Source organism: Amphiura filiformis, chromosome 17, assembly GCF_039555335.1.
Source record: "Amphiura filiformis chromosome 17, Afil_fr2py, whole genome shotgun sequence".
NCBI classification, from domain to species: domain Eukaryota; kingdom Metazoa; phylum Echinodermata; class Ophiuroidea; order Amphilepidida; family Amphiuridae; genus Amphiura; species Amphiura filiformis.
In genome coordinates this window covers 47995084-48001083 of record NC_092644.1, presented here as the reverse complement: position 1 = coordinate 48001083, position 6000 = coordinate 47995084, and the positions used below count along the sequence as shown (strand labels likewise).

At 33.5% G+C, this 6000-nt stretch overlaps 1 protein-coding gene across 2 annotated transcripts in view; it reads left to right on the top strand.

The window, feature by feature from the left end:
• Positions 1-6000, top strand: part of LOC140137890 (stomatin-4-like) — a 275871-nt gene that overhangs the window by 80918 nt on the left and 188953 nt on the right. The window lies entirely within an intron of this gene.

The window sequence follows — 6000 nt, the reverse complement described above, 5'->3', positions numbered from 1 at the left end:
GACATATATAGTTTTCCATACTTTAAATGCTTTCTTCAGCCTGATTAACCCTTGCAAAGGCTCAAAAATCGCTAAAAATGCGTTTCCACAGCTCAAGTGTCACATCTAACCCTAAATATTTTCTTTGAATAAATGCGATTTCTTTACATATTTGTTGTTCTTTAATTAGATAACGCACCATCATATTGTTTATCAACATTATTTTTTAGTGATTAAAATGTCTTTGTGTAATTCTAAAATAAATTGCACTTTCCACCAAAACGCTGTGAGCTACGTTGCCCTTTTTAACACACGTTATTGGAAAGAAGTAAAACGGAGGTATCAATGTAATTTGCGGTTTTTGAAAGGAAACACTCATAGGTTTTAAAAATCACAGTAAAAATCGTGATGCTGTAGCATTTTTGGCATAGAAATGTTGTAAACATTGAAATTTCGACCGACCATGTTAAGATTGGTGAGCTACGTTACCAGGATTCTATAGTATGCACTTGTATTACATGTACTTCCTAATAATATGTGAAAGCTACCAGTGGTCGAACCCCATTTATATTAGAATTAACCGACATAACGTTCTAATGTTCGCAAATCACATTATAAACATTAAAACGAGTGAACTACGTTACTGTGAGCTACGTTACACACTCATTTACGCATCTTCAAAACTTCTATGAAATGGTGAAATCTGTTTTACATTTCACTCAAGTGATCTTTAATTTGCTTTTTATGACCTTGGATTGAGTAAAAACAGCCCATTTTATAGTCGGTAACGTAGCTCACATTACATTGAGTTTTAGTGTTAAAAACATCATGACTTCCTGAAAGAAAAATATGCAAGTGGTGTTGGCGATTTTTTAGATCTGAAAGTAGTGATACATTTACTTTTAAAAAACACAAAAAGCAGGTCTTTTTGAACAACTTTTATTTTTTCTATTTTTTTAGTGGATTGGCACCGGATTTTGTAGAATGAGCGATATACAGGATGCTGTGTTATTATACTAGCAGATACCCAGCAAACACAAAACAATTTACAGAAAATGTTTTATTGTCTGGTTATATAAAAGGGTATAAAATGTTTTAATAACGTTGCAAAAGCATTTTTGAAAACTTGACGCAAAACATTCTAACATACAGTTATTTAATAGTTCAAAATATTTTTTTTTGTGCAAAATATGTATCATTCAAACATAATAATAATAATAATAATAAAAACTCAAACATTTAGGTCTGTTTATATACTGTGCATAAAAAGCATATTTACACTTTAAAACAAAATCAATTTATTAAAGACAAAACTTAAAATCACTAAATGAAGTATAGAATTATGCTGCATATTTTGATATCTCATTCGGTATGATGTCAAAATTTACATAGATTTTCCCTTAAAACATACAGATTATGAGCACAGTGCATTGAGCATTATAATCTGTTAAGCAGTAGCCGGTAGGCCACTAGGTGTGGGGAGTCACCCTGAAGGAGAAAATATCCAAATTTGTCAATTTGGAACTCTATCTTGTGTCCTTCAAATTGGTATAGCATAAGTCTCATCATTCAAAAAAGTGAAGATACGCAAAACAAAATTCTCCATCTATCAACCACTTTATTTTGTAATTTAGTTTTAGTGTCTTTAACAAATCGCTTTTGTTTTTAGTGTAAAGATATTTTTTTTGTGCAGTGTACCTGAAATGGGATCACTTTAAGCTCTGAGCAAGAAAGTGTAACAAGCAATGCAACAAGAACATATTTATTTACTGTCAAATACATTCACTTAGAAACAACAACTAATATTTTTTGCTTATATTGGGTTAAATACTATTAGCCTAAATTCACAGGAGAAAATGATACCGCCCCATGATGCATTGTTGATTTGTTAATGGACATTAACTCTCTCCATGTGGGTGTCGTCTGCAGATGACAAGTTTCAATTTTTTTTTAATCAAATATTTCGGAATTGCACGTTTTCATGACCATATTTGGAATCAGCATGAAAAATGCATTAAAATGAGTACAAACAAGCCTCGTATTGGTTCAGTGGTTCTTAAGGTAGTTCTTGATATTTTGAGATTCTTTTCACATGGTTGACTGCAGGCGACAAGTTTCAATTTTTTGTTAAAAACTTAACAAATTTCAGAATTGTAAATATCTATGGCCATATTTTGAGTCGGCATGAATGCATTAAAATGAGTACAAACAAGCCTAATGTTGGTTCAGTAGTTCTTAAGATGGCTCTTAATATTTTGAGAAGATATCTCTAAATTTGAGACTTTTCATGTTGAGCTAGCCCAGCTCTTATGGCTAGCACACAGAGCATTAACAAAGTCAAGTATGAATATTTTAACCATTTATCTCAAGCCCTAGTCAGAGCAGTTGTCTTTTAATGTTATGTGCTGGTTATGGGAGTCACTAGAATGAGTGCATCATGTGAAGGCATCAGTCAGTGCTGTGCCCTAAATTGATATGAACTTACGAATTGATGCATGTAATAAATTTAGCAAAGTGTAATAAGCTCATAAATACTATGTGCAATTGTTTTAATGACAAAACTTTGCTTATATTTCTTATTTTGTTTACATTTTTACTGCACCATAAGACTCCTTTAGCTTTATAATAGCATGGTATACTGTTACTCCATTGATGGATAATAAAATGACAGATTCTGAAAAGAGAAAACTTTTCAACATTACAGAACTGCACAAATTCCAAGGTAGTAACACACTCAAAAGTGTTAAACTTTAACCAGAACCACATATTTTAGGTTCTAATTGATGGGAGACAGTTTTTGATTCATTAACTTTTCCTTTTCATGTCATTTGTTTTGCACACGTTGCATTTAAGTGTATGATGACGTTGTACCAGTACAATTTATCATAATAATGGCTTGTTTTTGTTTCTTTTCTTTTTCATATCTGTGTTTAACAACCTGCTTGATTCTGAAACAGGTAAGCATTGTTTACCAATTGTTTACATTGATGATGTCGACTGTGTGAGAATGTTCAAGTTTCTTTAATTTTTTTTTTAATGTAGTATTTCAAAGCTGTATCCCATCTACTGTCACTTCCCGCGTTGTATCATACGAAATGTGGGTGATCCCCAACCACATGACAGCATGGTTTCATGGCTCATCCTGTGCCCGAGCAAAGATACTGGTAATTGGGATTGACATCCATCATAGTAGGGCTGCATGGACATGGTACAACACTAGACTCGCAATCCAGAGGTTTCCGGTTCGAATCCGGCTTCAACTATATTTGCTGTGCTCCCCGTTTAAAAACTTTTAATGTTTAAAATACATTATTATAGCCTAAAAACTTGTGTATTGTGCGTATATCATACTCAGTGCTATTTTGATCCTCATACATGGTAGAGGGTAAAAAAATTACTGCCACATCACTATTTGGATATTCCAGTTGAATTCCATATGCCCCTTAAAGATGACCTTAATCTCCCAGTGGTTGTAGATTCAAATGAAATCACCCATTCAGGGAACATGCCCCATTTGAAATTCACACTCCTTGTGCAGAAGATTAAGGTCATGTCTTCCATATGGGATGTATGGATTTCAACTGAATAGCCCTGCCATTCTAACCGTCTCAAAGCTGTGTCAACCTGGCTGTGCCAGAGATGCACATGTGCTCTATCATGTCAGCTTTATTAAGGTGCTAACCCATCTTCTATACCACATTATTCATTTCTTACATCATATTCTAGTGATCTAGATTCTATAAGAAAAAGTGTGCGTAGGTTGGATTCCTGCTATAATACGCTGTACTCCCCGGAGAGACATTCTTGGTGCCCAATAATGATAAGTTTTATTTACTCTGCCTGCTGCAACTGCAAACCAGTGCCACATATATTGGATAAACCATTCTTTAATCATTATTAGTCTAGACATTTCTTTAGTTTTTGCTGTAATATATATATGATCAAATAAGAATGCAATGGAGTCATTTGTTGCTAAAATGGATTTTGATTTTTTTTTTCATGTTAAGCATATGTAGAGCTTTGTTGCAAAACCCCTTACATCCACTTGCCCAATTTTGAGAAAACATCAAAAAATCATTAAAAAATTACTGATATATGGGGGTTTGCAACAAAAGCAGTTTTTGGCGGGATGCTTGGTAGGTTAGGGTAGGATAAGCATCCCACCAAAAACTGCTTTTGTTGAAAACCCCCTTATATCAGTGATTTTTTTGATGATATTTTGGTGTGTTCTCAAAATTGGGCAAGTGGGTTAGGGGTTTTGCAACAAAGCTCTTCATATTATAGGCAGAATTGGAATTCAAAAGAAATAGGCCTAGCTTAGAGAATGACAAAAAGAAGCCCTATTCTACAGGCTTAACCGATCAAAATTATTTTGTTTTATACTTCCAAAGTGTTGAAAATGCTTTTATTGAAAAATTTTAACCAAATTCGCCAATTAAGCTAATAAATTATAGCCATAATAAAGGCTTCACAGCTTCTAAGTTCCTTGTGAGACTTTTGAGAATAACTCGAAATGATTTTGAGTTAAGTATTTTAAAATGTCTTGGGGGAACTAAGACCTGTTGAACCCTTTATACGGCCTATAGGCCTATTGTATATTGTAAATAAATAGTGTAATGTATATAGTTTTTTTAATCTTCAATTTCTCCTCTGCCTGTAGGACAGGGTTTTCTTTTTTGTTGGTCGCTAACCCTATACTCAATTTCTTTGCTGTGTTATCATAATTTTATTATCTGATACAAACACTTTTCCTATACTGAAGGTCTGCTATTCTGAAAATGGAATAAAGGTCTGCTATTGATTCTGAAAATGGAATGAATGTCTGCAAATCCGAACCAATTGATTTTTCCTCCAAAATAAGCAAGTATAGTCCTTTTCAAATTATACATTGAAGACGTTTCCCCATTATTAGGAACCATTTAACTAGCAGCTATATTAGGCAATCATATAGATAATCAATTACTTTTGATTCTCTGCACATAATTCCAAGCTATTCCATAGATCCTGTTAGTTGTATTCAACAGACGTATGTACGTCATACTAGAATGTGCATATCTGTGCTAGGCCAAACCTCAGATGGGACTGCCCTGATGCCTTTATTTTTGATGCAATCAAGCAAAATGAGTCTGATGTCAGGAGTATCCACTTTTGGTTTTTTTAACCAAAATATGTTAATGTACAAACCCCATCAAAATTTAACATTTGATTCCTGAGATAGAAGTGTTTTAGCATTCTTAAACAATAGAAAACAAAGAAAACTCCTTTCTTTGTTTGGCTATAATCTTAACAATTGATTTTTCAGATATTTGACTCATTCGCTTGATCACATCACATTTTTGTCATGTGATCGAGTAAAGTGGGTTGTTTATCACACAAATTCAATTTGCCTTTTAGGGGCATTTTGTGATCCACAGCCTCATCCCCCCACTTTTCTCAAAAGTTTTTTGACCACTGGAAACCTCTGGCTGCATAATGTTTATGTATAAAAATTCAAGTATATTCGTTTAGCAAAAATTTGAATTACATTCTGTATATACTAGAATGTAATTCAACACAGTGGCCAATCATGCATAACTCAGAATCAACTGAAATTTTGGGAATAAGGGTTTTTTTTGTGGATATCTACTGAAAAGTGTCATAAAAAGAGGATGCTATGATCACAAAATACTCCTGTAATGTTCTTGCTTACTTAGAAGTGGTGACCAATTGATGGCCTCATCCGCCACTTTAGGCAACAAAATAGAGATTTTTGCATCTGAAGAAAGCTCATTTTGTCTCTTAGTTCTATCAGTAACATTTAAGACCTGGGATATGTTTCCTTTAGATGGCATGAACAAGAACAAGGTAGTTTAATTCATTATCCATGGGAGAATTTTTTGGAAGTACCTTTATTTTTATTTTTTGAACACTGCATCATATAAGCTATTTATTCACCACATGGTCCATTGCATAACCCCAAAATGTCACACAACACATGGCTTGCAATAAAAATGAACAATAAGTGACAAGATAAAAGCCTCA